This window comes from Rhinolophus sinicus, chromosome X (assembly GCF_036562045.2).
Source record: "Rhinolophus sinicus isolate RSC01 chromosome X, ASM3656204v1, whole genome shotgun sequence".
Taxonomy (NCBI): domain Eukaryota; kingdom Metazoa; phylum Chordata; class Mammalia; order Chiroptera; family Rhinolophidae; genus Rhinolophus; species Rhinolophus sinicus.
In genome coordinates, this window is record NC_133768.1 from 17074446 (window position 1) to 17090568 (window position 16123).

General features: G+C 39.3%; 1 protein-coding gene across 2 annotated transcripts in view; it reads left to right on the forward strand.

The window, feature by feature from the left end:
• PHEX (phosphate regulating endopeptidase X-linked) overlaps positions 1 to 16123 on the forward strand; it is a 205005-nt gene that overhangs the window by 27813 nt on the left and 161069 nt on the right. The window lies entirely within an intron of this gene.

The following is a 16123-nucleotide window of genomic DNA, read 5'->3' on the forward strand; positions in this document are numbered from 1 at the left end:
CTTGCATTAGCCTTTGTATTTCTGTGGTAACCATGGTAACTTCTCCTCTTTCATTTCTGATTTTGTTTGTGTCTTTTCTCTTTTTATCTTAGTGAGTCTAGCCAAGGGTTTGTCAATTTTATCAATCTTTTCAAAGAACCAGCTCTTTGTGTTGCATTAATTTTTCTGTTGTCTTTTTGTTCTCTGTTTCAGTTAACTCTGCTCTCATTTTTATTATTTTCTTTCTTCTGCTGACTTTGGGTTTCATTTGTTCTTCTTTTCCTAGTTCTTTAAGGTGTAACGTGAGGTTACTTATCTGGGATTTTTCTTGTTTCTTGAGATAGGCCTGTAATGATACAAATTTCCCTCTTAATACTGCTTTCACAGCATCCCAATTATTTTGACATGATGTATTTTCATTCTCATTTGTTTCTATGCGTCTTTTGATCTAGCCTTTTATTTCTTCTTTGACCTAGTCATTATTTAGTAGCACATTGTTTAATCTCCACGTATTTGTGATTTTTGTTGCTTTCTTTTTGCAGTGTATCTCCAATTTCAAAGAACTGTTGTTGGAGAATATGCTTGGTATGATTTCAGTCTTCTTAAATTTGCTGAGGCTAGTTTATGTCCCAACATATGGTCTGTCCGTGAGAATGTTTCATGTACAATGGGAAAGAATGTATAGTCTGGTGTTCTAGGATGAAGTGCTCTATAAGTGTCAAGTATGTCCATTTCATCTAATGTGTCATTTAGGCCTGCTATTTCTTTCTTTATTTTCTGTTTCGCTTATCTATCCATAGCTGTCAATGATGTATTTAGGTCCCCTACTATGATTGTGTTTTGATAAATTTCTCCCTTTAGTTCTGTTAGTAGTTGCTTGGTATATTTCGGTGCTCCCTGATTGGGGGCATAAATATTGATGACTGTTATGTCTTGTTGTATGATCCCCTTTACCATTATGAAATGTCCATTTTTGTCTCTTCTTACTTTTTTATCCTGAAGTCTGTTTTGTCAGATATAAGTTAAGCTACACCTGATTTTCTGTGGATACCATTTGCTTGGAGTGTCAATTTCCACCCTTTCACTTTGAGTCTATATTTGTCCTTGCAGGTGAAATATGTCTCTTGGAAGCAACATATGGTTGTGTTTAGTTTTTTTATCCAATCTGCTACTCTGACTTTTTATTGGTGAGTTCAGTCCATTTACATTTAGGGTGATTATTAATATATGAGGATTTCCTGTGGCCATTATATCTTTTCTTTTCTGGTAGCTTGGTGTCTCCATTGTTTCTTTGTTTTTGTGTTTCTGTCTGTTATTTTAGTTTGGTGGTATTCTATGATTTTTTTCCCCTCTGTTTCCTCTTTTTTATGTTATGTGTCCCAGTTCTAGACTTTTTTTTAGTGTTTACCATTAAGTTTATGTAAAAGAAAGTTTCATATATACAGTAGTCCTTGTTCTTCAGCATGCTTATCTCTATTCTCCTTTGCAAATTCAGACCTTTACTCCCTCCCTTTTTATGTTTTTGTTGTCACAAATTATCCCTATTTATGCTATGAATTCATTTCTGCGTTGCATTAGCAAATTGTCTTCTTGTTGTCTCTCTCTTTTTAATGTTTTTAGTTCCTTTACCCTTTATGTTAGGTTTAAGTGTATAGGGCCCTATGCTATGTAGGGGTTGCCATTTCCTGCTTCTGTCTTCCTGTTAGTCATCTTACTCATGGTTTTGTGTCCTTTTGTCTTTTTGTTTCGGGTAGAACAACCTCCTTCAGTATTTCCTGTAATGCAGGCCTTGTGGTAGAAAATTCCTTTAGCTTCTATGTATCTAGAAAGATCTTTATTACTTCTTCACATCTAAAGGATAACTCTGCTGGATATATTATTCTTGGCTGGTAATTTCTCTCTTTCAATAGTTTGAGTATTTGATTCCACTCCCTCCTGACTTGTGGAGTTTCTGCTGGAAAAAAAAAATTGGATGATAGTCTAATCAGCTTCCTTTGTAGGTTACCATCTTCTTTACCCTGGCTGCCTTGAGACTTCTTTCTTTGTCATTGATTTTTGACAGTTTCGATATAATGTGCCTTGGAGAAGGCCTTTTAAGATTGAGATAATTTGGTGTCTCGTTTGCTTCTTGGATTCGAGGATCCAGTTCTTCCCATAGGTTTGGGAAGTTCTTGTTGACTGAATAGGCTCTCTGTGCTCGTCTCCCTCTCTTCTCCTTCTAGTATACCCATTATTCTTACATTGATTGCTCTTTCTGATGGAGTCAGATTGTGCTTGTAGAGTTCTTTTAATTCTCAAGTCTCTCTTCTTCTATCTGTGTCATTTACAGATTTCTATCTTCTATGTCACTAATTCTTTCCTCTATCTGGTGAGCTCTATTTTCTAAGCTGGCTATTTCATTCTTAATCTCTTTTATTGAGTTCTTCAGCTCCAGAATTTCTATGTGGTTCTTTTTTAAAAATGTCAGTCTCTTTGGTAAAGTACTCATTTTGTTTGTTGTTTTATTTCTGAGTTCATTAAACGGCCTATCTGAGTTTTCTTGCATCTTGTTAGTTTTTTCAGAACTGCAATATTGAATTCTGTCATTTAAGTCACATATTTTCATGTCTTTAAGTTCATTTTCTGTAGATTTTTCATTTTCTTTCGGAGCTGCCTTTTTACCTTGGTTATTCATGGCAATTGATGGATTATTTCCCTCCCTAGGCATCTGTAGGAATGTATTCTGCAGCAGGTTGATATGAAGAGGTCTAGTAGAAGAGGTCTTTCTTTTGTTTTCCAGTAGGTAGCGCTGGAGAGTTTTATTTTATCTTGCCCCGTTTCAGCTTCTTGCAGTGGAAGATTCCCTGGGGAGGTGGGCATCTCCTCTGTGACCAGGTCACCTCAGTCTCAGGGCACCACCCCCATGGGACGATGTGGTGGGTGATGGGGTTCTGAGCCCCTGAAATCCCAGTGCTGCCCCCGCAGCCTGATGCAGAGCTGTGCACCTCAGCAGCCCTGGGTTCCCGCCCCGCCCACCCCCCCACCTCCGCCAGGATCAGCAATGAAAGGCGGGCTGGGAGAGACTGCTGGTGTGTTTGTGTCTTTGTTCTCTTCCGAGTAATGGCGACTGCCAGACCACAGCTGCCTCGCCTCTGTATCTCCTCCCTTGTCACAGTAATTAGCCGCAATGTGTGTCTGCCACTCAGGACCTGCCTCTCCAGTTTGCAGGGCTGTAGATATTCTGCTCTTTAATTCGAGACTGCTACAGTTTCTTCTGGGGCCCACTGCTAGCACTGGGATAATGTGGGAATGTTGCCAGGCTTCGTGGCTTTGTTTTCTGCCTGGCAATGAGGGCTGTTAGACCACAGCTGTCATACTTCTGTATTCGGTCTTTGCCCTGAGGTCTCTGCCCCAATTGCTTGGTTCAGCCGTATTATTTGCTGATCACTCAGGAATGCTGGGGCCATAGAGAGCGCACCTGCAGTCTCAGTCACCCCCTCTCCCAGGACCTCAGTGAGCTCCAGGCTACATCTTCGACCCTGGTTTCTGCATTTCTCCCTTCCCTCCTCTCCTGTTCAGATGTTTCTTTCCTGTTCAGAAAGTTCACCCACCTTCAGATGTTTCGATGCGCTGATCTCACAGATGTGTTGATCCCTCAGATATGCAGGAATTCTTTGTAAAATTATAGCAATTCGACTTGTAACTTCAAGGGGAGACATCAAGGGGGACAGCTCATGCCGCCATATTTCTGATGTCCCTCCTAATTTATTTTTCAATTATAGCTGACATGCAATATTAGTTTCAGGTATACAACATAGCGACTGGACATTTATATACCTTATGAAGTGATCACCCTAATAAGTCTAGTAGAAGTGTTACATATTTTTGAAAAGCCAGTTCCTGAAAGAGGAGGACTGTTTGGAAAGGGAAGAAAAATCCTAGCTGGCTTTAGTGGTAACAGTTTGGAGGCAAACCCATGTGAGCTTTGGTGGTAACTATTCCTGAAGCTCCTCCAAGTCCCCACGTGTTCCTGCTGTTGGTTGCCAGAAGCCAGAATAATAATGGAGCTGAGAATGTGGGATTTCTGCAGGAACTTCCAGGGTCATTCAGACTTCATAGCAGAAACAGATGACTCTGCTTTTCTGGGCCTTGAAACCTACATCTTAGAGAAATGGGTCAATCACTTACTTTTACTATACTCCTGATTGGTCAATGGCAAAACTTGGGTACTAGAAAAATTAAAAAGTTGGTCACATACAACCATGAATGGCTGAACTGAGTTGAAATTTTTATCCTTGCATTTCCAAACTCGCTAATGAGAAGGCTTTAGCTGTGTTCTCACCCCGAATTCTGAGAATGTTTTAACTGCAACTTGAAGGTGTAGATGGATGGAACGTCTTTATAATGTGGCAAAATCCACATTCTCCCCTGATTTACCACTAATGGGGGATATTTCCTCATTGCTGTGAAGTGAGCTTTTAGTAGATTCCAAAAACAAATTCATAAGAATACATCATTCAGAGAAGGGCCTAATAGGCCAGGCACTTTATAGAGGTGACCTTACTTATGTAATAATACCCCTAGTAACCATTTGTTGAACTTTCTAAACTGAACTCCCAACAAGCCTATAAGATGTAAAATTTATCTGCATTTTGCAAATGAGGAAATAAAGGCACCAAGCGGTTCAATAATCAGTCCGAGATCATATAGCTAGTAGGTAATGGACCTAGGGTTAGAATTAACATAGTTTGACCCTTAGTGTCTGGTAAAAAAGCCCTGAAAACTAGGGAGGTGGCATTATCCCATTGTACAGTTGTGAAAGCTGAGGCTTAAAGAGGTTAAGTCATTTACTCATATTCACACAGCTAGTGACCTATAAAGGCACCTTCCAGAGCACTGTTGTCCAATAGAAATGTAATGTGAGTTACAAATGCAAGTCATATGTAATTTTACATATTTTCTAATAGCCACATTAAAAAAGTAAAAAGGAAATATGTGAAATTATATATTTTATCTAACCCAACATTTCCAAAATATTACCATTTCACATAGTCAATGTAAAAAAGTTATTCACAAAATATTTCACATTGTTTCTTTCCTACTAAGTCTTTGAAATTGGTATGCGTCTTGTACTTGGAACATATCTCCACGTGGACCAACCACATTTCAAGCAGTCGATAGCCCCCTGTGACTACTGGCTTCTGTATTGTACGGGGCAGTTCTAGAGCAGTGCTTCTTAACCCTGGCTGCATATTGGAATCACCGGGGAGCTTATAAAACACAGATGCCTGGGTCCGATCCTTCGAGGTTCTGATGTAATTGGTTTGGGGTGTGGCTTGGACTTCTGGATTTTAAAAACCATCTCCCCCAGGCAATTCTAATATGCAACCACATTTGAGAACCTATTCAAGGGTAATGCCCAAAGTAACCAACTAGAGAACTATAGCCACTGTCTATTGGAGAAGGTTCTGTGAGTTTTCTGAAATGACCTAACTAATATATTAATTTTTCTCAATTTATGTTTCCCAACATTTTGGCCGATTTCCAGAATAATGTAAGAAAAGAAAAGGTTTTTTTTCTCCCCTTGATCTACACATTGGCTGGATACATACCAGTACAAGTAAATTAAGACATAAAATTCTATTATTTTAATTGAGGTCAGAGGTGTTGATGTAAGTCTGGAACCTCTGAGCTGTGGAGGAAAGGAAGTTGGGGTTTGAAAGCTGTAGGACGTTGCCAGAATGAAACATGTCTAGTGGGGAATGCGTGGGAAGTGCTGGGTGAGGAAAGGAGGCAATTGTGGCTCCGGCTGAGGTCTGAAGCCTGCACAGCCCACGGTGTGGCAGAACGCCCACGAAGCTGCTCTCGCCAGAGGCCTCACATTGACTTCCCACTTGGCCCAACTTGTGTTTCTGCCCCTGAGACCTGGATGTGAAACCCAATATTCAGGAATTCAAATGTCTCATCTCAGCCGGAGGTTCAGTTGTCCTTAAAATGCTTTTGGAACCATTTGGAATAATTTTTATATTGCCTTCTTTTATTTAAATTAAAATGCAGCTTTAATATTCCGGACACATTATTTCCCAGAATGAAAAATGCTGGATCTTCTGTAGTGGTAACACTATAGTACATGCAGTTTTGTTGGCTATATTTATTTGACTTAAAATTAAGCCAGAGAACACACAAACACTGCTGTCTTCTATAGCCTTAACTAAATTAATACCATATTCCATGAAATCAAAAATACTGTCAACTGTAAGATGTGCCATTATTTCATGTATGCTAAGAAAAACTAAGCTGTTACAAAAAATGCTTTCTTATCACTTGAGATTTTTATTTTATTTTCATTGAAAGCATTCTTTTAGACTTAGGCATTAATTTTATCATATATTACTCTTTTGCATTCATTAGAAAGGAAAATGCAAGCAAAGGAGATTGGTTATGGTATTCCTAAAACTTCTTCAGAGTCTTTTTTATTTCAAATCATTGGTGCTTTTGTTTTCTCACAAAATACTGTCCTTTTTCCATCAACAACAGCAGTGATTCAGCATTTCTTTAAAAAGTGCTCCTCAGTTGTTTCAGGGATTTTCCTTCAGGACGGCCTTTTTGGATATGCAATAAGTTTTCATTTCATTGTCAAATTGCAGTGAAATCTTTTGAAGACATTTTAAGTGACAATTTACTAGCCATGCAACCAACTCATCTGAAATGCTGACTGTGAGAACTGCTACATGAAGTTCACGCATGGGCAGATAACGGTAGCTACATCACGACTGCCTGGCTGACAGTTTTAAGATGGATTCCGATTTCAGAGATATTAAGATCTGAAAACAATGTGCTTCTTAGAATTCATGATATGTGGTATGCAAATTGTATTTCCAATAGTCCAGGCTCCCCAACTGCTGTCACATCCACCTTGTTTATGTGCTTTAAACAATTTCAGTGAGATATGTGTGATGTACCCTCCTCATCATACCTAGGCTTTAATACACAATGGTTATAAGCAACACTCTCCCACTTCCTTCTTCCACTCCATTTTGCAGCTGCAAAGCTGTACGTTACTACCGTTGTTTCAAACCTTTAATGTGTACATGAATCATCTGGGAATCTTGTTAAAATGCGGATTCTGATTCAGTAGGTCTGAGAAGGGACCTGAGAGTCTGCATTTCTGGCAAGTTCTCAGGAGTTGCTCACACTATTTTTCTGGAGACCACACATCGAGTAGCCAGGCTTTGCTACATCTAAGGACACGGTAAATCACGGAAGAAATCCAGCGCCTCTTCAGGCTGCATGTAGTTTAGTTTTTCCTACATTCATATTACCATTTTGATGAAAACCTGTATATTGTACACGTCATTGTATTGGGTAAATACAAAGATTTCTTAGGATAAAAAGAAAACAAGAATTTTCTATGTCCTGTCTTATGGTACAAAAAGAGATATTTCCTCCCCGTAATTTCTTTTCTGAGCAATTTGTTCATTTCATTTTCCCTTGCCTTCCTCCTCAAAAAACTTGGGCAACTTGAATTTATTAGGGAATCTGCATGTAATTGCAGATTAATAACCTACCCATTAATAACAGCACACATTAGTTCATTGTGATTAATAGCATCTATGTGAATGCTTAATGAATTAGTAATGAAGGACTATTTGCTTTAAAGTGTCAAGAGAACATTCCATGTATAAAGGCACTACCCATAACAGGAAAATTAATTATATGCTGCTTGGATAACAGCTTGTCATGCATAAGATATGTTTGTTTGCAAAGCCTCATTGGTGTTGATATTTGCACAGTGAGAGATACTTTTTAAAACATGCATGGGCCTTTTAATTTATAAAATGAGAAGGGAATTTTGTTTCTATCAATAGTTAAGTAAATATGGGAGCTTATATTTATGAGAGAGAGAAACACACACGCACAATGTAGTTAGTGTACTCCACAAATGTCACTAACTGGAGACTTCCTATAGTAGTCATTTATATTAAGTTCCAAATCGAACTGCTTCTACTACCTGCTGTCTATTCTGAATTCATAAATTCACTTCCCTAAGGCCCAAATGTTTTTGTTGCTAATTTTATTCCTTTAGTGAGTCATTTGTTTTCTGTGTGGATCCTCACTCTAATTCTGTGATGTCGGCCATTATTGTTTATTTCTGTCTTTGCCCTACATCCGAGGAAGCGAAGGTCAAAGAAATTATGTGACTTGCCCAAACCAATCCAGTCATATAATTTTCTGCCCACAGATTATGGGTCTAACATTTCAGATGTCTCCCATTTTAACCCAGGCGGAAGGAGCTACATGAACAGAGGCTCTGTCCAACTGGTGCCTTTGAGGAAACCCAAGAAGCCCAGTGTGATTGGAGCACAGAGTTGGAAGGGAAAAGGAACAAAAGACAAAACTGAAGAGAAAGGAAGGGCCAGAGCACGCAGGCCTTATAGGTCATACAAAGATTTTAGCCTCTGCCCTTGGGCAGTAGGAAGCCATTTGTAAATGTCATATCAAGGGACTTGATGAGTGCTGCGTTTTGCCAGAGAACACTGGCTACATGTGGAGAATGGCTTGGAGGAGGGAGTTCATGTGTGGAGACCAGTTCTGAAGGCCCCGTCATGCTCTTCTGTTATCTAGCTTGGGATCCAGATGAAGGTAGAGTTTGTCTTTCTTGTTACAGAAAGGCCCAAGCATTATCGGGTATCCTTTTTTCTCTTTTCTCCTCAGTTCAGCATGAAAGGACTTTGTCTTTTCTCTGCAGCCCCTGGTTTCTTTGAACTTAGAAGGTGCTTTGGCAAGCACCCCTAGTCACCGGCAGAAGCTGCTAGGGCAGCTGCAGCAGCAGCCACTGGTTGCGGAAGTTAGCTCTTGGCTCACTGGCCCTTTTGGCCCTTTGGATTCTCCACTTGTGTCAAAGGTGCTATGGCTCTTTTGGAGGAGAGGATTTTGGATAGACAAGGAAAGAGAGCCCAGCCCCTAATCCCTCAGTGTCAGAAACCCAATTTTAGAGAGACAGCCTCCCTCGACCACACTGGTTTGAACAGCCAAGAATAGAACCTCTGCTGCTCTTACCTCCTCATGGAAGGTGGGAGTGAAAACAGGGGTTAGTTGGGAAGTGGCTTTTTAAACCTATGTTTATAGTGTTTTGATGCCGCTGTCATAGATGAGGGAGGAATTGTGAAGTCTGGAGCTCAGATTTTTTAGGATTTCAGGGATGCAGTATTTATCCCACTCTTCCTTCCCATAGGGTGTGGTATCAGCTGGAGTTGAAAATAGCTTCCCCGTGTTGTTGTTTTTTTCACTTTGGGACTGTTCCTGGCATAGAGCTGATATTTTTTTCTCTTGGACCAGTGAATCGACCCTCATCTCAAATGCTTACTACATTTTATCTTTAAGAAAGGAACTTTTATATATCCCACATATGCGTGAAATCATAGGTTCTTACTCTTTTCTGTCTGACTTATTTCACATAATATGAGACTCTCATGATCCATCCATGTTGTCGCAAATGGCAATATTTCATTGTTTTTGAAAGCAAAAAATGAACCAAACCAACTAACCAAACAAACCCATAGACACAGAAACAGTATGGTGGTTATCAGAGGGGAATGGGATGAAGAGGGTAGAGGGGATCAAATATATGGTGACAGAAGACTAGACTCTGTGTGGTGAACACACAATGTGACATATAGATCATGTATCGCAGAATTGTACACCTGAAACCTATGTAGCTTTAATAATAATTGTCACCCCAACAGACTTTAATTAAAAAAAAAGAATTATACACCTGAAACTTATATCATGTTATTAACCAATGTTACACCAATACATTTACTAAAAAAGAAAGGAACTTTTTAAAGTTTGGTTTTATAGAAGTGAAGAACTAACTTAGACCTAAATAGGCCAATGCAAGGAAAGTGTTTCCAAAATAAAACAAAGTAGTGATCTCCTTGAAGAATGTTGACATTCAACTAAATGGAGCTGCAGAGTGAGGAAATTAGCAAAGAAAGGACAGAAGCTCCTTATTTAACCTGGGGTGGGGAGAAGAATGGGGGAGGAGGAAATCTGGACTGGTGATCATAGGCATGAAGAAAGACTGGTGACAATTGTCAACTATACCTCAATAAAGTTGGGGGATAAAAGGAGGGCTGGTGAGTGCTGTTGGTTTAAAGTAGTGGTTTTCAAAGTGTCTTCCCTCGACCTGCAGCAGTGGCATTACCTGGGAATTTGTTAGAAATGCAAATTCCTGGGCCCCACCCAGATCTACTGACTCAGACACTGGCAGAAAGACCTAACACTGTGTTTTAACAAGCCCTTCTGATAATACTGATGCTGCATGGTCAAGTTTAGACTAGGGCGTAATGTGAAGTCTAGCCTAAGGGACCAGCTAACTTTGTTCTAACCTCACCAGGCCTCCCACCTCTAGCTAGGTGCCTCAGGAGTGTGTGTCTCTGGTCACAAATAGGGTGACAGGGCAACGGAGGTAGATGGCTCGGCACAGAGTTACTACACCACTGCAAAAAAAACAAAAAATGCAAAAACACACACCAAAAAATACAAAAACACAAGCCTTGATGTAGCCAGGGAAGGCCTTTATTCCAGTTATGATTGAGAGATGTCAAGAAAGTCCATGAGGGTGTTGCTGCCTCTGGTTTAGCCACTTGGGGGCCGAGTTCTCACCTAGGAAAGCAACTTGTGGAAATTGACTGGGTACCTGCCGGTAGAATGAACAGGAGTCAGGGACCTGGGTCCAAATCTGAGCTCTAATCCTTACTAGCTGAGTTTCTTTGGATAAGTTCTTAAGAGTTTCTCACCTGTAGAATGGGGTTAATGATACATACCTCTTAGGGTTGGTGGGGGATTAATTGAGGTCATGTACAATACACCTGGCTCAGAGCAGGTACTTAATAAATGAATGCTGTCACCACTGGGTCCTTGGATGTCTCAGGATTGCTGAGGAAGGACCACTGCAAGGGGTATATAACCATACATGGCCTTTTCCTTGTAATGTTAAGATGGTAGAAATAGGTGGCAGGAAAAAAATGTAATTAGGGTTTTTACTATAGGAAAAAAACCTGAAGGTGGATTTTAATGATTTTAAGTTCAGCACAGGCCTTACATTGAATTATCTGCTAAGATACAAATTATCTAAATATGAAAGCTACTTTATTTATTTATTTATTTATTTATTTATTTATTTATTTATTTATTTATAAAGAAGGGCACAGCTCACAGTGACCCATGTGGGGATCGAACTGGCAACCTTGGTGTTACTAGCACCACGCTCTAACCAACTGAGCTAACAAGCTGCCCCATGAAAGCTATTTTTATTAGTTAAAATATCATATTGGCAGATTCATTGTAATACTATGCTATCAAAGAGTAATATTAAAATTTAATTTATATTATTTTGCAGCGTAACCCTGATAAGTGTAATCCTTATAAATTCTCTTATAAGTGAACATAATAAAAGAATTACGTTCTATTAGACTTTTGTAGTGTCCGGCAGTTTTATGAAATTGATTTCATTATGAACGAAGAGGTCTTTTGTGTTAAAAGAGAGGTATTTTTATGTTATTTGGTAACCCATGATTTAGATTGATGAGTTAGAGGTTTTTGATTCCCCTAAAATAATCTCTGCCCCCTTTTCTTAAACTGATGCCACCCAACAATTATCATTTATACAATGATCATAAAAAATGAGCAGAAAAGAATTCTGACAGTTTCTTTCCCTATACTTAGGTGGGAGTTTTCCAGAACAATGAGAAATATCAGCTCTTATTTTCAGTATGTCAAACAGGCTCAGTTAATCCCATGCTTGACCGGCTATGGGGCCGAGGAACTGCAGAGCTGAGTGTCACACAATTCATGTGAAAATATAAGGGTTATGGGATCCACAGACCATGACTTAGTTAACTTGAATTTTATTTTTTAATGAGAATGACAACGGGCTTTGCAAGCTGATTTAGAGTCTCCAGGTTTAACTGCATATGAGTTTAATACCCATGCAGTGTGAGTTAGAAAAATGAAATTTCTCAGTACGGTAAATAAACAGAAGAGCATGTAAACCAAATTGAAGTCTGTAGCCTGGAAAATCAAGGACTAAAAATAGTAAGATTAGAGGCGACATTCAACCATGGACCGTCCGAAGGTGGCTTTTAAGTACCATCAAAGGAGAAAGCAGGCTATGATATGATAGGTTAAAAAAAAATAATAATAATAAAAATAAATAAATAAATAAATAAATAAATATATATATATATATGGAGGGGGCAGGAGGGAGGGAGGGAGAGAGAGAGAGAGAGAGAGAGAGAGAGAGAGAGAGAACATTCTGTTCGTTATGTAGGTGTGGGAGGGCACACCTTTCCTTAAAATGTAGATTTGGTTTTCCAGAGTTGTTATTTTTTGTGTTCTTTCTCTCACTAGAATTAAGAGAACACTCTCCCTGATTTCTAAGGGAGACATGTTGGCATGATGTACATGAAATTAAGAATTCACCTTGGTGACATTTGACATGAAGATTTTAGATTGCAGTTGCCATTTCTGTTAAGCAAATCGGGCAAACAGCTGCAGCATTCATTGTGTCTTAGCAAGTAACCAGAGGATCCCGTTTAGAACAGGCACACAGAAGGAGTGCTGGTCAGGAGAAAACACAAACGAGTGTTTTGAAAGGATTCCTGTGCTCTCGGACCATCTCATTCAAATGGCGTCAGCTCAGCATTGAGGTTCTTGGTGGGTGTTTGCTCACAGGCCTAAGACTGTACATGTGGAGGTTTTGAAAATAGTATTAGTTGGGAAGGTCCTAAATATTGCAGAAACTTCAAATGACTGCTCTGACCTGTACGTGCTGGTTGTAAGCTCTTGACTTACGAGGGGAATGCTGAGTCCTCAGGAGTCTCGTTCTTCCTTGGGAATTCCCTCTTCCTATTCCAGAGTTCTTCATCAAGGCCCTCTCTGAGCAGGAGGAATGAATTGAGTGAGTAGAATTGATAGTCCTATCTGGCTTTTGAGCTTAAGGAAGTGGAATGCTAAGAACCCCCCACCTCCGCCAGCCTAGCAAAGTAGAAGTGGATGATTAAGCTGAGACCATTGACCATTGGTAAAATGAAAGTTAGATATCTTCAAAACTGGTGTTCATGAAAACAAATGAAGTTTTGAATTTCATTGTATGATATAGGGACTGGAATGTGAGAAAAGGAGATTAGGATGTTAGTATAATCAGGTCATTGCCGATTATAAAAAGAAATAATAAAAGAAGTCAGTCCCACTTCTCACAGTTCCTATTAAGTTGGATGAAAACCTCTCTCAGACTTTCCTTGTCAAGAACATCAACCACACCAAGACTAGGCTCTGGGTATTCACAGATGCACTTGACCCAGCCCCTGCCCCAAAGAGTACTCAATCCAATGGAGAATAGCCATTGTTAAATTAATGCCAACTGTGTGCATCAAAACTATTTTTTGGTAATATTTGAAGCCCAGTGACCAAAAATACCATCTTAAAATTCTCCCATGATTTGTCCCCTGTGAGGCCAGGCTTGTGTCCATACTGTGGGCAAAACCAAATTCTACATGGATTATAGATCTAAATGTGAAACAGTAAGGATTCTAGGGGAAAATGTGGAAGAATATCTTCACTACCTCAGGGCAGGCAAAGATTTTTTAAATAGGACACAAAATGTGCTAACCGTAGACAGAAAACAGTGGGCAAATTGGGCTACATTAAAATAAAAAAATTTGATTCATTGCATGATACCATTAAAAAATGAAGTCTATGGAATAGGAGAAGATTTTGCAATATAAATAATTCAACAAAGGGCTTTTGTGTGGAATATAAATATAAAAAACTTCTGCAAATTGATAAAATTAAATTTCCCAATAGAAATATGGGAAACAGACTTGAGTAAGCACTTCACAAAAGAGGATGTTGGTTGTTTTGATTGGCGGTAGTGATTGGAATGGAGCAAAAGGTGCTTCTAAGATTCTGGTCATAATTAATGTTGGTTACATGGGTGTGTTTACTTTGTGAAAATCCTTCAAATTAAGACCGGTGTATAATACTTTTCTGTATGTATGTTATAATTGCATTGAAAAAGTTTACTTAAAGAAAGAAAATACCTTGTTTTCCAGGATGAGGAGTGTGAGCAAAATATTCTCAGATATGAACACTAACTGCAGAATGTCCCTCATCATGGAACATGCCTCAACTATGGAAGCAGACAAAGTGTTGAGAGCATGGGGCTTTGCAAAGCGGCTAGGGCACGTCCAGTTTGTGAAATAGCCCTACGCACGGAGTGGCAGTGTCTCATGTTAGCATAAGGCTTTGGCTACCAATATTCTGAGAAGGGAGGAGGAAAAATGCATTTATGGAAGAAGCACTAGAAACAATCTTGATCACTTTACAGTTTTGGGGGTATGGCTGACTCAGTCTGTAATCCTGTTTAAGCCACCGTTGATTGCTCACTTATCATGTGTCCTGGCGTCGAGATAGGAACTTTCTGTACATTAAAATGTTTGATCCTCACCACAACTCTGGGGGTTAGGCATTATTATTATCCACATTTACAGGTGAAGAAACTGAGGCTTAGAGAGATTAAATAACTTGCTGCTCAAGTTCCAGCTCGAAAGTATCAACAAGCTGCAACTGGAACCCATGTCGGTGTGATTTGAAAGCTCACCACCCATGACAGGGCTATTATGTTGCCTTTTCTAAAAAAAAAAAAAAAGAAAAAAAAATGTATTTGAGCATAAATAGAAGAAAAAATACTTACACAATATATGTAATGTTTAAATTTGATGATCAGGAGCACTTTGAAATCAAATTTAAAGTCTGAGGTTTATTGCACTGTAGGTTTTTATGAACTGGAGTTTTCCTATTTCTGTTAGGAATACCTGGATGTGTGTCGAAGATTGAGAAATCTTCCAAGGAGCAACACAGATTTAGATGGGAATGCCCTTGTGTGGGCTACCCATGGGCCCTTCTCTGTGCTTTAGGGACATTTTAATAACCTGAGTAATTGCCTTTGATAGGCAGCCTTTGTTTTCTACTCATTAATGACCCTCTAGACTAGATTTTATTGCTCTTAACACTCATTCAAATACAGAGATACATAAAATGGACGCTACCAGCTGATTGCCACATCACTGCCTGCATGTCATGCTCTCCTGCCTGCTTGGGTATAAAGGGAAGGCGAGGAGAAGGGGGAAAAGGTATGACAGGGAACCCATGAGAGCTGAATTTGTTTTAAAAGCCAAACTCGGATGCAGAAATCAGAATTTTGATATATACAAATTATTGATACATGGTTAGCATTTTGGGACTGCCCTACTTAGCGTATACATGTCCTCTTTTTTCCTTCTTGTGATACAGGCTGCCTTGGCGTATACTCAGGTACATATTTAATACTTTGAGTTCCTTTGCTCCCGTGGCTTGCTTTGGGTCCTCAGGGTCTTCATGTTTGCAGTCTGTGTAGTGTTTATAGCATTGGAATAACATCACATCCCTAAATGAAATTTGGATATTTCCTTCCACGTGTCTCCCCAACAATCCAATGACTGTGGGAGCAATATGGCGGAACGGCACACGATCTGATTTGAATAGAAATATATGGGCGTATGGTTTTAGAGCTTTCTGTTTACTAAAAAAAAATCTTTCTTTGTCCTAGGCTCTAGTTATCCCTCTTTTACTGCTGTGTAATACACAAGAAAGAAGCATTATACAGGTTGAAATAATTGAAAATGCCCACATCCAATTTAACTTTATTTTATTTGAATCTATCTAGTTACATGACATACAAGTGCTTATAAAAAAAACTGTACAGGAGCTCTGGATTGTGTTTTTCTTTGAAATGTAGAACTTCTAGTTTAGAAGTACGTTCCACTTCAGGGAATGTGTAATTATTTATTAATTTCATTAGCACTGTACATTGTGTCTTGAAGCTATTCAGAGTACTGTAGGAGCATCTGTTGTACTGTCATTTGGATGCCACTAGGTTGTTTCAGAAATACCCTAAAATGCAGGGACAACTGCAGTTTGACATGGCTCGGTGTAGGAATTGCCACAGGGCTGCATAAGGATTCTTCGTCTTGGCTTCGTGTAGGTAAATTGATGCTCTCAAGTACATCCAAGGCGGTCTTTTTTAGGGAGGGTGGTTTTTCATTGAACCTTGGCTTTCCTC